The sequence below is a fragment of the Leucopleurus acutus genome (genome assembly GCF_964270905.1).
Source record: "Leucopleurus acutus genome assembly, chromosome: 18".
Lineage (NCBI taxonomy): Eukaryota > Metazoa > Chordata > Mammalia > Artiodactyla > Delphinidae > Leucopleurus > Leucopleurus acutus.
In genome coordinates, this window is record NC_139160.1 from 66,431,190 (window position 1) to 66,452,139 (window position 20,950).

A 20,950-nucleotide genomic window follows, 5' to 3' on the forward strand; every position below is an offset into this window, starting at 1 on the left:
AGAACCAGTAGTCGAAATATCACCTTCATGAATGGCTTGGAAAATGCCCCAAAATGTCCCAAAGACAAGGCTCTCTGGGGAAAACTAGATTAGAAGGAGCATATAACTGAGGCCTAAATGGAGTTTCCACGTGCCTTCGCAGAGAATTAATGACCAGGGCTGCAATACACTTCCCCGCAGAGCACAAGGCGGATGGGAGTCCTCCCCCCAACCAGGGGACGACTCACTGAGGTGCCCTGGTGGCCTCAGGAACTCCTGTGGAGGTGGCAGGAGGCAAGATGGGGAGACGGTGGCCCCTTGTCCTCATCCTGAACCCTGAAAAGGGACCACCCCACAGGTTGTCCTGCATTAGCCTGGGGCGTGGACACATCCAAGTGAATCTGGAAGCACAACATGGTTGTGATGATTAATGTTATGTCAGCTTGGCTGGTCACGGGGAGCCCACATTAACTGTCACTTCTGATGTGTCTGTGCGGTGTTTCCAAATGAGCTCAGCATTTGAATCAGTGGACTTGGTAAAGTAGATCATCCTCCCTAATGTGAGGGGCCGTCAGCGCATCTCTTGAGGCCCTCAACAGAACAGAAAGTAGAGGAAAGAATAATCCTCCCCGTCTTTTTTTTTTCCTGCCTCACTGCTTGAACCGGGCCCCTTCACCGCATCTTATTCTCCTCTTGGACTTGGGTTTACATCATGTTTCTCAGGTCTCTAGTCTTAGCTGAATTACACCACTGGCTTTCCTGGGTCTCCAGCGTGTAGACAGCAGATCATGTGAGCCAATTCCTTGTAATGAATCTCCTTTTATATGTGTGTCTATCTCCCATTGGCTGTTTCTCTGGAGAAGCCTGACTAATACAGTGGTTCAGCAAAAGAGCACCCTGTGTACTTTGCTTCCCCAAGCTACTCATGGCTTCCAAGGACATAGGTAGAACCAGGAAGTTCCCAGAGTCCCTAAGTGGGGACTCAGAGGCAGCTGAGTTGAAAGCAGCAATGGGCCTGCCATTGTGAGGGGTGAACAACCAGAAGCAGAGGCCTGGGGTGGACTCCCTGACCAGGGAGCTAGGTGGAGACTAATGCAGAAATGCAGCGTGCTTAGAACACCAGTAAGAACCAAGGCCAGGTCATGTGGGAGGGCTACCAGACTCTACTTAGCCATGAGAACAAGTAACACATTAATTCCCATCAAGACTATAGTTGCAAATGCCAGGAGGGTGTGTGCCAAGAGGGAAACGTGCACCTAACAAAGTTGTGTAAGTCACTCCATGCTTTAGGTGTCCAGAAGCCATCTTAGGTAGGTGGGAGAGAATAGCGTAGAAACAACAACAACAAAAACACAAGCAACTATTGTAAAACACTGACTTACTAAAGAACCTGTTTACATTTACTAGATAGACAATTTTTTCTCCTTATTGTGGTGATATTTATGAGAAAGACTAGGATAGCTATAGAAGAAAATTAAGAAACATCTGAGAATATTGAGAACAAAATTTGTGACCTTACTATACTCATTAAAAGTAATTTATTTTGAACAAACAATACAGAAAAAGATTATACTACAGTTTTTGCTGGAACCTTGCATAATCTAGCATGGATTTGGGTATATACCAAATACACATGCCATCCAAAAGTTTTAAAGTGCAAGACTGTAATAGATAAAACTATTGGTCCCAACTCTTCCCTCATCCATGGATATAGATCCATGCCCTTTGTCATGGGATATTGCAGTTACTGCTACACAAAAGATGGTATGAACCTCCTCACCCCTTGACATTCTACTTAACCATGTGACTTGCTTTAGCCAAAGAGATGTTAGTAGGAACTAAACATGTGGTTACATTCTGAGGCCTGTTCTCTATTCTTCTATCACCAAGAGACAACAGACCCTGGCTGATACCAAGAGAAGAATGAGAGCTACATGGTGTAGAGCCACCCTAGTGTAATTGGAACTTGAAACAGTTGTCTCTGCGGCCTCAAATTCATGAGCAAGAAATAAATGTTTATTGCTGTATGACACTGAGATTTTGAGGCTGTTACACAGCTATAGCTGACTGATACAAAGACAGACTTTATTTATTTATTTTGCTGACAAAGCAAAAGACTTTATTGGGAAGGGGCTCTGGACAGAGAGCAGCAGGGTAACGGAACCCTGGAGAACTGCTCTGCCATGTGGCTCATAGTCTCATGTTTTTTGGTAATGGGATTAGCTTTCTGAGTTGTCTCTGGCCAATCATCTTGCTAGTGCCCATGTTGTAGGAAAGAAAGTGAAGCCAGAGAGGATGGCCATATCCCAGGTCTCAGGAGAGTCCCTGGGACGGCCACCAAGTGTGGATTCTTGGCTTTGCACAGGAAAGAATTTAAGAGCAAGTCATAGTAAAGTGAAAGATTTATTCGGGGAGATACACACTCCATAGACAGAGTGTGGGCCATCTCGGAAGGCAAGAGGCCCCAGGGTATGGGATTGTCAGTTTTTATAGGCATGGGTAATTTCATAGGTTAATGAGTGGGAGGATTATTCCAACTATTTGGGGGAAAGGGTGGGGATTTCCAGGAATTGGGCCACCCCACACTTTTTTGGCCTTTTATGGTCGGCCTTGGAACTGTCATGGCGCCTGTGGGTGGGTCATTGAGCTTGCTGATGTGTTACAATGAGCGTATACTGAAGCTCAAGATCTGGTGGAAGTCAGTCATCTGCCATCTTGGACCTAGTTGGTTCTAACCAGTTTATGTCGTGTCCTCAATGGTTATGTCACTCTTTTAAAGGTTGTCCCCTGCCCCTTCCTGTTTCATTCCCTCCGAAGAGATTTTACTCCCATATTCTTATGGGAAGCAGAGAGGCAACGGTCCATGTTCTGTAGCTGCTTCAGGGCTGAGTAGAGGTGTCGACCCTGCCCGTCAGGGAGTAAAAATCTCTGGATGCCTGATCTAGGGGACCCAGGGGCAGGACAGCTCCTTGTTTTAAGGTGGTATGGACTGGAATCCTCGCATAGTCGTCATCTTTTTTTTTTTTTTAAATGCCAACTATTTATTAGCAAGGAAAATGGAAGAAGGCTCTTCTGACAAAAGAAAAAATGTTTTTCTAATAAAAGAGACATATTTAAAATGAGTAAGAAATATCCAGTACCTGCCACATGAAGCCAATAGGAAAATCCCAACAACTACCAGAGTGTCATTATTCCATGACCTCTTTACTTACAGAACAATTTTAAAATTATGTATTTTGGCACATTATATAATATTGGCACATGACAATTGTGGAACAGTTGTAACTGCTTCCATAGCCTTCCTATGAATCTTCTTGAAGATGAATCACTGATGAAGCATCTGGACAACAGTAACTGTCTATAAATGACAGAAGACTTAAAAAGCACGGTTAGACATCTGATTACAGTATAATTGATAAAAAAGCTTGGTTACTGTTGTGACATACAACATTTTAAGATAATTACTAGAACTATAGCATTATACCAGGACATATCCAAATTTTAGAAACTTTACATAATGTTTAGAATGTCTACATTAATAGCATTCATCCATAGAGTGTATTTTACATAGGTTTGTCACTCATGTGATAATGCTCTCCATGTAATTTAACACACCAAATAATACTAGTTAAATATTTCTCTCTGAGGTGCTCAGGGTCCCTCTAAACATCCCAAAGTTAGCTGGAAGTCAAAAGAACTTTAATTAAAATTTGATATTTGGGAAGTTTGTCCAAAAGTTTCAAAACATTTGGTTAAATAACATCATAGGTCACTGTGAGACAATACTTATTTTTTTAACCAAAGTTACAAGAGATCTCAAAAGCAAATACAGATCACTTAAAGGCAAAGAAACTCACACAATCCGTTATCAAAAGCAGCATTGCAAGAAAACTTTGTTCTCTTAACAGAGAGACTGAACCCAAGTCTTTCCTCAGCCCATTCCGAGCAAAATCCATTAATCCAACTAAATTTAATCCAATCTTAGAAAATCCTGATCGTGCACAACATTTTTCAGTTTTTTTTTTCATTCCTCAAACCTTCTTTCACTGAAAACATATATCTCACTTTCCTTAAAAGTTTTTTCACGTCGAGTTACTTTTCTTGTTGACAAATTTGCAACAGATATAATAAGGTTTTATTTGACCTCTAGTAAGCCTAGGTACAACAGAAGTATTCTACTTAACATTGATGACTCTAAAGACATGTCTATATTAATCAAAACAAGCTTAAGCCACCTTCAATACAAGATATCAGTTTAGTACTGAATATTTTCCAGATGACGTGAACCTGAAATTCATTCTGGCCAGATTATTTTCTATTTCTGAATATTTATATAAGTGCTCAGCTTCCTTTAAATCAATTAAATAGAGCTCTTTTACAAATTAATTTTTGGCAATACCATACATCTGCAACATAGATGTATGGTATTGCCACATATAGATACGTACGAACACACAAACACACACAGAGACCTCATAGTTCCCATTCCAAAATTTCGGCCATGAGTCAGGTACAATGTAAAACCCATCAGTTACAAAAGGGGCTGGATTCAAATTGGGTTCCTGGCAGATGGAACAAATCAAGGTCACTTGTCTAGATGGCTAAACCCTTTTTACTAACATTTATGGAAAAGATGCTTAAGATTTCAATTTGTGTTCGACAAGTTCCACGTCACCCCGTCTTTCAAAATTTGTATTTTAAAAAGATGGCAGAGATAAGAGTTCCTGGAGAAAACCAGGTAGAACATTTGCATTTCAAAGGCATGGGAGGAGAAAGACAAGTTCCTCCTGGGATGACTTTGTTCCCCCTTTGTTCAATACTTATAAACCTCTTAAGACAAATAGGGAAGGTTTGGGGAGAGGTAGGAGGATTGGTGGGCTTTGGATTATTTTTGGAGCCACACCTCTGGTCCTATAAAGACTAGATTTGGAAAACAAGGACAGGTTTGGGGTTTTTTTTCCCCCTCAAAGGATTGGGTAGCCACCTCAGTGATATTGAAGGACTGATATACCCATTCACCTATGTTGGAATGTTTTACTTTTCCTGATTTAGCTTAGGGGAGAAGGTCTCCCCAAACATTCCTAACAGGTATGCTTAGTTTAGTCATACCAGTAGCCTCCCATTTTGGTACTCTATTTTCAAACACTTTTGGGGTTCCTCCCTGGGTTTAAGAAATTCTTTAATTGTGGCCCTCAGTCAGGTCTTTGATCTGCGGAGGCTTGCCTGCAGCCTCACGTGATCCCATTTCTGAAGGTAGTTGGACAATTTTTAGCTCCCCCCCCCCTTTTTTTGTCCATTCCATTCCTAACCTGTAGGCACCCTAGGCTTGAATTTTATAAGCACAGAGAGTGGAGGCATTCATGGCATTGCATTGTCTGGATTCGTCCACTCAAAGGAAAAGAGATATTGGAAGTCTGGGTGCTGGGGAATGCAGAAGAAGGTGACATTTTAACACTGTGAACAAGTTTAACAGCCCATAGTCTAAGAACTTAGATTGGGGTGGAATGGAGACCTCCTCTGGCTTGGGACTGAGGTAGATGATTCCTCCGGCCAAGAGCAGCTGTTTTCTAACCCATACGGGTCTCCAGCTTGGACTGTTGTCTGGAATTTAGTGAGCAAGTCCCTTCCCAACAAGGGGACAGGCACTCAGGCACGAGCAGAAAATGAAGTGCAAAGGTAAAATTCCCTAGCGAGCAGTGGAGGGGAGGGGTGAATCGCTTGGTTTTGGGCTTTCCATCAATCCCCATTATCATACAGAATTCGGAGAACAGGGGTCCAGGGAAATCAGCACAGAGCAGGCAGCCCCCATATCTAATAAGAAAATAACTCTCCTACCTGCCATGTCAACGGTTACCCAAGGCTCCTCCGGAGAAACGATCAGGTGTCCTTTGGGAGCCAGGGAGGGTCCCGGGCCCTGTCAGTCTTTGGTCCTCTCAGTCATCCTCGATTTGGGAGCCCCAAGTCCCCTTTGGGACTGGGGGCAGTCCCGCTTCCAGTGGCTCTCTCGTTTTCATATCGGGCAGGGTCTTGGTGGATTTTTCCCACAGAGGGAGTATTTGCCCTTCCTGTCGCCCTTCTGGCTGCACTTAAAACCGACACTTTCTCAGTGAGACCGTGGCTCCGATCCAGGCTTCCTGGATCCTGTCCTCACCATGGGTCTTCCCAAGGGATGGCGACCCTGAGGTGTCACCATCTGAGGTGGTGCAGGGGTAGAGCTGCCTCCAGTAATTGTGCTTTTAGCTGTTGTCCCTGAATCCATTTTGCCTCTTCAACACTATCTTTATTGTTAAATACTCCAAAGGCCAAATCCATGAGCTGATTCATGGCGGGCTGAGGTCTCCGGCTCCCCAGATGGGGCATTAGGGTTAAACAGTCCAGAAGACAGTGTCCCGGTCAGAATTGGGGGAGGTGGGAGTTCTCGGTTATGGACCCCAAGGAGGTGGACTCATAAGAGGATCATCTAAAACATCAGGCTCAGGACTTCCCTGGTGGCGCAGTGGTTAAGAATCCGCCTGCCAATGCCGGGGCCACGGGTTCGAGCCCTGCTCCGGGAAGATCCCACATGCCGCAGAGCAACTAAGCCCGCGCGCCACAACTACTGAGCCTGCACTCTGGAGCCTGCGAGCCACGGCGACTGAAGCCCGTGCACCTAGAGCCTGTGCTCTGCAACAAGAGAAGCCACAGCAATGAGAAGCCTGCGCACCACAACGAAGAGCAGCCCCAGCTCACCGCAACTAGAGAAAGCCCACATGCAGCAATGAAGACCCAACGCAGCCAAAAATATAAATTAATTAATTTAAAAATAAGTAAATAAATGAAACATCAGCCTCCTGTGGGGGAAGAAGGCACTTTGAAGGGATGTGCGCCAAGCACACCTGGCAGGAGTTCTTTAGACCTGGATTTTGGAATAGGGTCATGAATGTTTGGATGTATGGGACTTCCCCTCATTTATCTTCCCTTTTTCAAAACAGGTCCAGCTGCAAGATGGTATTGTAATTCAGTGACCCTTTTTTTTTTTTGACCAGATCTCTTGGTCCCCTATTTTGTATTGGGGCATGCAAATAAAAATTAATTTTTTTCTTAAACCGTCCTGTCTAAATTTTCCCCAGTTAGCTAATATGCATCCTAGCGGGGAGTCCTTTGGGGTGCTTGTAGTTGCCCCCATTTTTTATTAGGATGTCTTGACAAGAGTCTGATGGATCCTGGCGAGGTGGTAGTTATTTGTCCTGGCGTTCTCCCAGTGTCAACAGTGGGGTCCCTGTGAGCACCCCATATCTGCCTGGTCGGTGAGCCTGAGTAGGCCCCTTGGATTAGTCAGGGAAAGGAACCAGAGCCAGTGGGAGAAAAAGCAACCAGAGTTTCAGGGCCTAAATCCTTCAGAGAGAGCGAGAGGAGACCTAGGCCCTGAGCCAACTAAATGGATTACCTTTATCACTGAAACAAAGGAAAGAGAAACGAATAGAGCCGAAGGGTAGGGCTGGTGTGCCGCAAGGCAGTGATAACAATGCAAGGCATAAAGCTCCCCTCAGGATATGGCCCTTGTGATGTTGAGGAGGCCTACCTCTCCACAGACGCAAAAGGCAACACACAACCTACTGGCAAAGCCAGCAAGGAAGCTCAAGGATCAGTAGTCCAAGAAGTCAAGAGAGAAGTCGGAGGATATAAGAGAAATCCGGGAAAGGAGGGAAGGTGTGCAGCCACGACGCTTCCCAGAAGAGAAAGGAAGGTGTACAGCCATGACACTTCCTAGGCCAGAGGTTCGCAAGCCCACTGAGAAAGGTGCTCGCCCGCTACCTCCGCTCAGGGGTTGGTAAGGTCCGCCTGTGACCTCCACAACGGAAGTGCTCTCCCCCAACATCCTCTTGGGGGCGCAATGAGGCCATAAGCCCGAGAGCACTCGGGGAGGGCCGGCTGCAAATCTAGAGGACTCAAGGAGTCCCCCCAACGTGGGCCGACGTAGTTCCAGCGTCCTGGAACCGAACTGGGACGAAAAACAAGTAGGGAGGGGGAACTGGGCTCAAGGAACCACAGAGGGGAAATTCACCCAACCGAGTTGTCAACACTTGTCACGTGGTCTTAATTTGGATGTCCACTTGGTGGATCTTCTTAAGTCCAAAGAGACAGAGCAATAGGAGAATGAGAATGACGGAGGGGAGAAAAGTCTTGGTCTTGGTGGGCTCCTTCCTGGCCAGAGAACTGGTCTTTGTCAGATCCTACTTGAAGCTACATGGCTCAGGACAGGTCACAGCCACGCTCCAGAGAGGAGCCATAGCCCAACAGCAAGATCAAGATTATGCCCTTTGAGGTCCCAAGCTGGGCACCAGAAAAGATGTTGCAGGAAAGAATGTGGGGTTGGAGAGAAGGGTCACATCCCAGGTCTCAGGCGAGTCCCTGGGATGGCCACCAAGTGTGGGTTCTTGGCTTCGCCCTGGGAAGAACTCAAGAGTGAACCATAGTAAAGAGAAGGAAGGTTTATTCAGGGAGATACACACTCCACAGACAGAATACGGGCCATCTCAGAAGGCGAGAGGCCCAAAGACAGACTTTCATGTGATATGATCGATCAACATGGACCACAAACACAACATTAGAAACTAGAGGATATTTTGTGAAACCTCAAACAAGCACAGTGTATTCCCTACATTCCTTGTTAATATAGGAAAATGATATATCTGAATAACAGAAAACAGAATATAGATAAAATTTCTTCACTTCCCCACCACTGCCACAATAAAAATAAATCTTACCTGACAGGACTTTGCATTTCACTTAGAAGACAAATTAACAAAGGAATAACAGCTATCTGAACTTCAAGGTTTTCAAAACAAGGGATGTTATTTGGGGGAGGTAGTTAACTCAATGAAATCTCATCATATAAACTCATTACAAATTCTTCCTGAGTAGACAATTTTGGTGATGCTATGTGGTTCTGGTCAAAAACAAAGAAGCAAAGAAACAAGTATTAATTTTTGAAATTTAAGATGATTTTTTGATATATAACTGAAATATTAGTTTCAAGTGTACAATACAGTGACTCAACATTTGTATATATTGTGAAATGGTCACCACAATAAGTCTGGTTGGCAACCATCACCACACATTTTTTTTCCATGTCATAAAAAAATTGTAAGATCTACTCTCTTAGCAACTTTCAAATATATAATGCAGTGTTCTTGATTATAGTCACCATGCTGTAAAGTACATCCCTATGACTTAATTCTTTTATACCTACAAGTTTGTACCTTTTACCCATCTTCACCTATTCACCCACTCCCCATCGCCCACCTCTGGCAACAATCTGTCCTCTCTATGTACAAACATATGATGCCTCCAGCTTTGTTCTCAAGGTTGCTTTGGCTATTCAGGGTCTTTTATGGTTCCATACAAATTTTAGGAGTGTTTGTTCTATTTCTGTGAAAAATGCCATTGGAATTTTAATAGGAATTGCATTGAATCTGTAGATTATTTTGGGTAGTATGGACATTTTAACAATATTCTTCAATCCATGAGTACAGAATATCTTTCCATTTATTCGTGTCTCCTTCAATTTCTTTCATCAGTGTCTTATAATTTTCAGTGTACAGATCTTTCACCTCCTTGGTTAAATTTTTTCCTAGGTAATTTTTTTTTAATTTTATCAGAGTATAGTTGATTTACAATGTTGTGTTAGTTTCAGGTATACAGCAAAGTGATTCAGTTATACATATATTCATTCTTTTTCAGATTCTTTTCTCATATAGATTATCACAGAATATTGAGTAGAGTTCCCTGTGCTATACAGTAGGTCCTTACTGGTTATCCATCTTATGTATAGTAGTGTGTATGTTAATCCTAAGCTCCTGATTTATTCGCCCCTCCCCATGTTTCCCCTTTGGTAACCATAAATTCATTTTTGATGTCTGTAAGTCTGTTTCTGTTTTGTAAATAAAGTTCATTAGTATCTTTTAAATTAGAGGCTACATATGAGTGATATCATATGATATTTGTCTTTCTCTGACTTACTTCACTTAGTATGATAATCACTAGGTAATTTATTATTTTTGTTGCAGTTGTAAATAGAATTATTTTCTTAATTTTTCTTTCTGATAATTTGTTACTAGTGTGTAGAAATGCAACAGATTGATATATTCATTTTGTATCCTGCAACTTTACTGACTTCATTTACTAGTTCTAACAGTTTTTTTGTGGGGGTCTTTAGAGCTTTCTATATATAGTTTCATGTCATCTGCAAGCAGTGACAGTTCTTCTACTTCCTTTCCCATTTGGATGCCTTTATTTCTTTTTCTTGCCTAATTGCTGTGACTAGGACTTCCAGTACTATGTTGAATAAAAGTGGCAAGAGTGGGCACCTTGTTTCTGATCTTAGAAGAAAAGCTTTCAGCTTTTCATCATTGAATATGATGTTAGCTGTGGCTTGTCATATATTGGCCTTTGTTATGTTAAGGTATATTTCCTCTATACCCACTTTGTTGATAAGAACCATTGTTTAAAAGGACTAAGGAACTTAAAAACCTAACAATTCTAATGGCTTTCTCTATTTAATGAAGCTTGAGATGGGAACATTCTCTAAATAGGAATAAAGAGCAAATATCTATTCAATTTACTCTTTCTTTTTAATAAGGGTGGTAGCAGTCTTGCATCATTGGGTTCTGGAATCCTTTTTCCAAATCTTAATAATGTATATGATTGTTATAAGTGCAAATACAAGCCTGAAGACAACTAATTAGTAGGTTTATATAATAACCCAACCAGATTGAATTTGAGATTGCCTCTGGTTTATAACAATTTCAGAAACAAAAGTGAGTAAAGGGATTTTAAATTCCAAAAGAACTAGAAATTCAAGTTCAAAGGCACCTTACTGAAACTTGTTTTAAAATTACTGAATCTCAGGAAGTCTCTTATTAAAGGTCACAGTTTCAATTCTAACAGAGGTTACAACAGGACTGACCACCACTATGTAATAATGTCTCTATAGTATTTGTCTTCTCCTGTCAGGAAGAATTATTCATTCTTTATTCATTCATAAAATTCATAACAATTTATGAATTGTTTTTGTTATACCATTGGTTCTTCTAAGTCATAGAAATACTGAGATGAATAGTTTACATTTCTACACTCAAGGAGCTCACAGTTAGTGGGGGAGCCATACAAGAGAACCAGCCACCACAACAGAACACCAGTAGGTTGTAATCTATGAGTGCACAGAGGAGGGCAGCCAGCTGGGTCAGGAGCGGCCATCCAGAAGAACTGACACATGGAACTTGGTCTTGAGCAATAGATGGCAGTTAGCCCAACAGGAGAGGGCATTCCGGCGAAAAGGTACATCACGTTCAAAGGCAAAGCAAGGAGAGTATGGAGTATCTGGGGAACGACAAGTATTTGAGTGTGTACATACTTGGCAGTGGGGGAAGATGAGGCACGAAAATCATATAGGGCCAGATCAGAAAAGAATTCCCATGCATGCTAAGGACATCCCAAAGACTGACTCTTGAAAGAGGTGAAAGACCAGCCTTGGGCCAACAAAGAACGGAATTTAATTGTGACACTACAAATCCATATTTAAGCCTATGGCATCCAGGGTATTATTACTCTTTAAAAAATAGATTTGTGTCAAGATTCAGAAGGAATCTCATTTCTAGCCAAGTTTACGAAGGGCAACATGATTCCATCAGCTGATGCTAATTAGACCTACACCTGCATTTTACATAGGAGTGGACCTTTGAGGACTAAGGAGCCAGTTTTCCTTCAAAATAATCAAACAGTGCCCATTAGCTACGGACAAAGGGTGGAGCCGTTTGGCACAAACTTGAAGAGGGTAGTCTGTAGAGAAAGGGGAAGCCTGTGAGCTGGACAAATATGATAGCAAGTGTCCTGATGATTATAAAACTAGAGGCAAAGCCAAGACCCAAACCCAGGTCTCCTGTTTCCAAGTCCAGTGCTCTTCCCATTGTTTCCTTCTTCTTGCTAGAGAGGCAGTAAAATGTAACCAGCATAGCTGAAAATCCACTGACTCTAAGTTCAAGTTCTAATTCTGCCACTTTTAAGTTTCCTTGTCATTGGCAACTGCCATAGAACTCAGCATCCTCATGGATAAAATGAATGGGTTTGGGCCCAGATCCATGCTTACAACACCACCTATCTGGCATAGTAACGAGGTAGTAACACCTCTGATTGTGAATGCGTTCTCCCTTCACCCTATTCCTTGAGGAATATAAAAGAGGAGCCTTCAGCTCAGAAAGGTCATGTGCTCACTGGCAGCCAGTGGCAGCAGCCTTAGAGGCTAGAGTTCCACGTACCTTGTACTAGGAAAAAAAGAGTCCATTGTTTAAAAAGGAAGAAGAAATGAGCAAGTTTGTAAAGCACTAGCCTGTATGATCTCTAAGGTGACTTCTAGCTAAAAACAATGAGCCTTATAGTATTGGGAAGATATAGGAAAATTAGGGGATGATTGAATCTGAGTTGATTCTCACTGAGTGCTATGTGCCTGGCACTATGCTAAAGGTTTCCTACGTATTAGTTCATTTATCTTCACAGCAGCCCTGGAGGTGGCTATTATATCCATTTTACAGATGAGAAAACAGAGGTGAAGAGAAATTGAATAACTCACCCCAGATTACCCAGTGAATAAGGGTGGGAGCTGAGATTTGAACCCCAGAGGTCTCACTCCCATTGGAAGACAATTAATGTGGCCCTTATAATTTATTAGGTGACCACAGTATCCTAAAGAAAATGTGTCAAGCTTTCACTGGCCATGAGCCCTCTCAGATAAATGTAACTCTGTAGAACCCCAGAGTCAGATCACCTTATGTTCATTCTGATGTCTGTACAGAATTTTTTTCCAAATGCAAAGACTGGAATTATCTTCCACGAAGAAACAAGCTAATATAGGCTGGCATCCGATTCCTCATCTGTAAAATAGACCTAACACTTACTCCTGAAGGTTGTACTGGAAATAAAACTAAACCCTTATCGAAGCACCTAGCTGGCACATTACCTCCACAAATGATAGTTTCTGGGGTGATACATCTCCATTTGTCCTTCTGAACAACAATGAGCCAGAGGAAAATGGGAAGGAACATAATACTCAACAAGAGGGAAATAGCTAAGTAAATTACACTGCGTCAAACTCAGTGGGATATTAAGAAGCCATTTTAAAAGATAAGTATGAAGGCCATAACAAACTTTAAAATGTTTAATGTAAAAATACACAACACAATTCTAGATTTACCCTGAGTGTAATTACATACATAGGCTGCACTGAAAAGACTTAACAGAAAAATAAAAGTAGAGGAGTAAGATTGTGGATTTTGGGGTAAATATTCATTATGGTGCTCAACATCGTTAGTTATTGGGGAAACGCAAATTTAAACTACACTGAGATACACCCACCCCAACACCAAAATTAAAGGACAGATAAAACCAAGTGTTGAAGAGGAGCTGCTGGAACTCTCATACATTACTATGGAAGGATAAATTCTTCCACCAGTTTGGAAGCCATTTAGCAGTATGTACCAGGCTAAATAGAATTATGCCCTATGACTTGGTATTTTCATTCCTGGGTATAACTCCAACAGAAATAAGTGGCTGTCTTTACTAGAAGACAAGTAGAAGAACATTCATGGCAGTGTTATTCGAAATAGTTCCTCAAGGCAGAAACAACCCAAAGGTCCATCCACAGGAGAATGGATAAATAAATGTAGTGTATTCATACAATGGAATACAACACAGCAATGTAAAAGAACAAATTACTGCTACACAAAACAAGGGTGACTCTCACAGACATAATGTTCAGCAAAAGAAGCCAGAATCCCATTTATTTGAAGTTCAAAAACAGGAAACACTAATCTATGGGGATAGACAGAGGCCAGAGGTGTGGTTTTGGGGGGATCCTGGGGGTATTGATTGGAAGAGAGAATAAGAAAGCCTTCTGGAATGCTGGAAATATTCTAAACTTAATCTAGGTGGTGGTTACACAAGTATATAAAATTCATTGAAGATTTGTATACTTTGGTGTTACATAAGTTTCGCCTCAATTTTAAAAAACAAAAAATTATTAATATTAGTAGCATTCAGTTTTTAATAAATTGAAATCAGACAAAAATTTAAGATAAAATCTGCTTGACTTTCTCTCCTCTCTCTTTTCCCTTGAAGTTTCTTGAGTTTGGAGAATTACCTGATGTACTCAGTGGGAATACATTTCTAAAACAAAAACAGATGGCCATTTAAAAAATATTATGCAAAGCATAATGCAGTTAAATCAATTTTTGATCTTTTTTTTTGTTTTCACTTTATGACATTGGACAATCTTTTCTTCTCCAGCTCCTTCTGAGCTGTAGTTTGTCTACTTGTAAAAAGGATGATAATTTTCGGTGCCTCATTTGAGCAATAAGAATTTGTGAACAAAATCCTGCTAGCACTCAAAAACTTTTGGATGTTTGGGGGAATATTTAGAATATGTGATGTGGACTTAGATGTGTTGGTAGATTCCTTTATAGTTAACAAGATTCTTTTTGTTGCAAACATTTCCCCTTTTTTAACTTCTATCTTTTGAGTATATACTGTATTCTGAAACAAATTCTGAGAAGTTTCTGACAATTTAGTTTAAGTCACTGATATACTAGACTCGAGCTTTGCCTCATGTTGAATGGAGTTCCAAAGAGACACATCAAACTCCAAATTGTAGCTTATCAGGGCACTTTAGGTAGCTTTGTAGATGGGGCAAGAGGCTTATCTGCAGAAATCCTTTCCCTGTGTACTGAGGACTTATCTTTTCAGGGTCAACCCCACATGTTCTTGGATCCCAGAATCTCTGTCTGAATCCACCCCACCACCTTCCTGACCTCCTTCCCTTCCAGATATCTGATGGTTGGGGCACCCCCTGACTGCAGTGACTTCCCCCATTACTACTTGTTATGACTTAAAATGGTTCCAAAACAGTGTCACTACCCACCTCTGTAGCAAATCCACCTTACATCACATCATCTGTCTACAAGATAAAGAACACAGCTACCACCAGTTCTGCTAATGAAATGTGTCTTCCCCATGTGGGAAAAGACAACCCTGGGAGTTTGTCCCCCATCTCTGGGAGGCTCATGCTCCCCGGCCTTCCTCCCACACTTTTCTACCTGGCATCCTTCAGGTCTAGAAATCTCCATCCTGCCCTCAGTGCGCACCACTGCTGCTTCCCACATTATGGGCATTCAGTTCATTCACCATATGAACTGAAGTCGGAATAATGGCATTTAGAATTCCACACCGATTTGCTATTAAAAGGGATCTAGGCCCGTGCCCCTTGGGAACAAGAGTTGATTTTATAGGTTACCATGACTATATCAGTATTGAATTAATTTAGAATTTCCAAAGTTTAAAAAAATCAGATCTTTCAAATAACTGTGACCACAACCATAAAAGTCAGACCACCAGATTAAGAGACAATAATCAAGGAGTGGTAGTGATGATTTTCAATCCCACAGAGCCTCTTACACAGCAAAAAGAGTCTGAGCTGAAAACAAGATTTACACATTACCTATTTCCGTGTTTTTTTTCCTCAGACACCACCTGGGCAGCTGACCTATTTCCCTGTCAGAAGCAATGACATGAGGCTTTATGTGATATTTTTCTACATCTGTAGGTTTGAAAATAAACAATTTTGAAAACCTGCAGCTCAGCACTTGGCATTTTACCAGAACTTTCCCAACTCCCAAAAGCCAAATCTGTTTTTTATTCCACTGTGGAGTGCCTCATTTATCTTTCTAGGAGAAAATATAATAAAAACTAGAAAATTTGGTTCAGAGGATATATAATGGACACTTAAAACAATCATATAACAATAGTTCTTATGAAAAGCATATCAGGCCTAGGTTTATTTATATATATGTATACATATATATATAATATGTAGATAGATTTGTATTTATATTATCTATGTATATATAAATATAGATAGGTATATTATATACAGATATATTTATATAATCTATTGATATATACATATATATATATAGAGAGATATATATATAGTCTACTGCCCCAATTCTTATTCTTTTCTATCTCTTCATTAGTAGATTAATAAGAGGTTGGGTAAGAGAGAGCAACAGAGCTAAAACAGAGACAAAAGACCAGTCTCTTAGTACAATTACTTACAGAATCCTGAGGATAAATTTCATAGTATAGCTAACATCATACCTTTATTCAAAGGGGACAAAAAGGGCTGGTGCTGTCTTTATAGCACATGAAAAATTCATTTTTTCTCAGCAAAAAGAAAAGTGATTAAAAATTGATTTGATCTGCACCTTTCAATTAAGAAAAAAATCTACTACGGTGGAAACATTCAATATTGCGGTCATATTACAAATGTTGAAATCTAGAAGTACAGATTTAAACTGCCCTTGAGTGGTCAGATTTATTTCTCTAAGAATAAGTTGGAAAACCCCTGTACAAATGTAAACCATCATGTGACTTGGTGGCAAGAGGCCTGACACGGGACCTGTTGATTTGAAACGTGTATATATATTATGTTGACCAAAACTTTAAATGCTAGCAAAATGTTTTAAAGTGTTTAAGTCACAAGCCAATTATCATTTCCAGGTAGGCCTGCAAAATGGGGCACGTAACTGTTTGTGCCATCCGCTTTGTCAGTGGCAAAGGCTCCCCTCCGTGAGTGTCTGAAAGGGCCCCCCTTTGGTGAAACAGTTCACCCAGGCCTTGGGCTGGGAGGGGTCCAAATGGCTACTCAACTGCTTAAGCTGGCCCACGAGCCCAGCCCAGAGACGAAACAAAAGCAGGAGCTGTTGTCCCAGCTAGGAGAAAGCCACCCACGAAGGGGAAGTCCCCACTGAGACCGCCTGTCCTTTGAGCAGGTGTTAATGTTGTCCCCACCTTGTGGAGAACAAGAAGGCTCAGAAGGTGGCAACGGCACACTTGTGGACCCCACTGAGCTCGCTGGCCTCCCGCCTGCCTTGGGCCATGAAAGGGGAGTTCCCGAGTTCATTCTCAAGGGAAGGGCCAGGCTGAGATGTCTCATCTTCAGAAAGACTCTTCACACAGGTTAACTCGGAAGACAGAGGAGCTCTAGCTAAGCTGGTGGAAGCTATTAGGACCAGTTATAATGACAGATATGCAGAGATCCACCATCACTGTGAGGCAATATCACAGGTCCAAAAAAAATCTGTGGCTCTCATTGCCAAGATGGAAAGGCAAAGGCTAAAGATCTTGCCACCAAACTGGGATAGAAGCACAATGCTAACTTTTCTGTACGTAAAAATACAAATTATCCTTCAAAAAAACCTCAACCTCATAACAGTATCTTCACTCTCCAAATTCCCATAGTGCTACTATACCCTAGAACACACAAACTCACGCATGTTGTTTTTTAAATTGAGTTAATGTGAGTGATGTGTCTTCTCTAAGTTATAATCTACAATTTATAATCTCCTCAAGTCTAGAAAACGTTCTTTGTTGCTCCACCTTGTATTTTAGTTACTTGGTACCTGTCCTAAACCTCTCCTACCAGACTGTAAGTTTATTGAAGGGAGGAAGTGTATGCTACTCATCTTTGGGCTGAACGGATTTAGGACTAAGATCATTTTGTTGTTGATGTTGTTGTTTATATCGTCAAAGCTCCTAGGACAGTTCTGCTCACCCAGTAAGAGCATGGCAGCAAATGAGCAATGCCTAAATAGGGCCCCCAGGAACGCCACCATGTGCCCACATCTACATCAGATATCAATCTCCCTGCCTCTGGGATTATCTCAACACTACAAGTGGTGAATGGGTTAGTAGTTCTATCATGGTTGTAAGACTTATAAGAATCAGCATCACACTAGCCTGAGCTATAGTAACAAACAAATGCCAAAATTTCAGTGGCTTCTCAAGGCAAAAGTTTCTTTCCGATTTATAAAATGTCTGAAGCAGCTGCTCTCCTTGACATGGTGACTCAGTGATGGAGGCTGCCTCCCTCTGTGACTCCTCTATGTCAAAATGGTCACCACCAAAGGGAAGAAGATTATGGAAACCTAGACTTGTTTTTAATTGCCTTGGACCAGAAGTGACAAAAGTCCCTTTTGCTCATGGCCCATTGGCCTAATCTAGACACCTGGCCCCAAGTCAATTAAAAGGGAGACTGAGAATTAGGGGAGTCCATGGAATATTTGGTGAGCATTGCTGGCTCTGCCATACAACTGAATTTAAAAAATGAACTAGGGGATCAGTTAAGGAACGCCACTTATGCAGAGAGATGTCTGTACCAACAAGGTACACGACAATGATGTAATGTTTCATCATATCATTGAAAGAAGAGCGCCACCATTTTTATATACAATATGATCTAAGTTTATGAATTTACTTTTACCATTTTCTGGGAAAGCAAGTCCAATAAGAAAATGTGTTTTCTACTTCATATAAAGCAATGAGGTGTTATGATTTGGCTTTGGAAGAAAGTTCTTAAAATAATATATCAGGCTCATCTGTTGAGGCCCTTCTGCTGCAGCTATTGCCCAGTTTGCTATCTCTTATAATAGTAACCAGCTTTGAGGCCAAAATAAACCCTCTAGTTGTTCTCTAGAACACCCCATATGCCTCATCCTTCAACACAAGTAGTGCTTCCAGAGCTCTTAATGGCTATGTCAGTGCACACTATAAATCAATTGTCACGTGGCTTCATTCCATCCAGGCTAAAAAGACGTGCTCATTTCGTCTCTGTTGTAAGAATACTTGAATTTTTTAAATTTCGTACAGCAACTTTCTTCATATCACTAGCTTAAAGATCATCTTTGGGATGGTAAACAAAAATTCTCTAAAAACATTCCTTTAGGATCAAAATAATACCAGAAGAGAATAATCACCAAAAAAAAAAACAAAAATAAGTTTTGCATCTTTTAACAAATGCATTTATTCTATTTATATGTACACAATAATCGTGATAGCCCTTTTCTTCATTCACTAGGGGAAAAAAAGGAAAAGACCTACTTTGTGTAACTTATAAATAATATTTTTATAATTTATAATTCTGATAACTCCTTAAAGGCTGTGACCAAAAAATAAAAGGTTATAATAATTACATTGGTATTCTCCCGATATTAGAAACGTTTTGAAATACAAAGGTAAAAACAATCAGAGAATGACATGAAGTCACCCTTTTTCCTCTTATTCTCCCTAGAGATACAAATGGAATTTCTGTTCTTCTAGAATCTCTCCCATGTGTTTTATTATGGTATCACATTCAAATCAAAGAACTAAGGCTGGGAAATGCCAACAGCTGGCAAAGGTACCAAAGAGAAGTTATTCTCTTCCTGAAATTTTTGCAATCAGGAACGTTAAGAAATGATTACCCAGAATCAGAGCAAGGTGAACACACACACACACACACACACACACACACACACACACACACACACACACACACACACTCACAGTCTAATTTAACATGTATACCCTACAAAAAATGCCCAATATGTCTATGTGGTCTCTTATTTTTTACTTGATTCACTCACTGTATCAGTTCAGATGCTTTGGTGTTAACTGGAGAAAACAGAATCCGCATTGTCTTAAAAAATAGGGAATTAATTGACTCATGTAATTACTAAGTCTAGAGCAGTGCCTCCCAAACTGTCAGTGGTGAAGGACATTTGGTGGTGATGTATTGTTTTTTTTTTTCTATCCAGTGCAGATTGCTACATGGTCCTAATGCACAAGACTTGTACACAGATGGCACTGCTTGCAACTCTTCTCTTTGTTGGACAGCACTCAAACTGGTCAACTACACAAATTCACTGGTCACACGTTGAGCTGTCATGGCAATGTCAAATCACTACAAACGTTTCTAAACATTTACTCTCAGCTTCTTTATTTATGTCATCGCAGAATGTAACAAACAGTTCACCCTACATTCTGAGTACCACTGCTCTGGAGAAAGGGTAGGCATCAGCTTGATTCCTGCTCCATTGCACTGACATTCTCTAGGTTGCCCTCCTCTGTGTTCCAGCTGCTTTGGGGGCTGGTCTGGCGGTGTATGCAGGGGTTCCAGTCTATATATGACAACATCCAGAAGGGAGAGAGGGTCCCTTCAAGAGGAACCAAAAAGAGCAAAGGAGATCTGTCTCAGGAAGCCCTAGAAAATTTTCCACACATCTCATTGTCTTTAATTGAGTCACATGCCTGTTCCTGAACCTATCACAGTCAAGAAAGATGGCATTACTCTTGGAGCAATTAGGCCCACTCCTGGAGCTGGTGGGGGGGGCTCCATTCCTGGGGCACATGGGTTGCATGGGAGAAATAGTCTTAGAAATAAAATTGGGTTTGTGTGGTAAAGGATGGAGGGAGGAACGGATGTTAAGTAGGCAATCACCAATGTCAGAAGCATCTGAGCTACACTATTTGCATAATTAATAGTCAAGTGAAAGGTGTAATTAAATAATCATTAACAGTAGCTATGTATTGGGCTTGGGCATGCAGAGAGCCTGGCCTGCCCTAAAATTCCAAGCACCTGGGGAAGGGACTTTGTTGACTCAACTCTCTCTAAACGTCTGTGGCCAAGAGACAGGATTTCATAGAATAAATCTGGCTGCTTAAGGGAGAAGGTGTTTAAGGGATGGGGCGTGTGGAGGGCCACCCTGATGGATTTGGGGGAGGGAATTTCCCCCCGGGAATGGGAAATCGTGTGAGCTGGACAGATGCCACATAAACTGTGTCCTGCAGCAACTTAAAAACTAACTCCATAACTCCCTGTTCCTTAACTTCCTTCCAAAAAGTACAGTATGGAAAAAAAGGGGGAAAAAAGAGTAACTTTACAATAGAAAAACCTGACCAACACTCCTGCAGCCAGATGATCAAGGTCAACATCAATAGTCATAAACTGTTAATTAGTAGGTAACCTTGATATGATGTGGTGAAGATGGTGCTTTATCTCTGTGATCTTCCCAGGGTCCGCACACCCCAGTAAACTCATGAGAAAAATATGAAACAAATTCCAGTA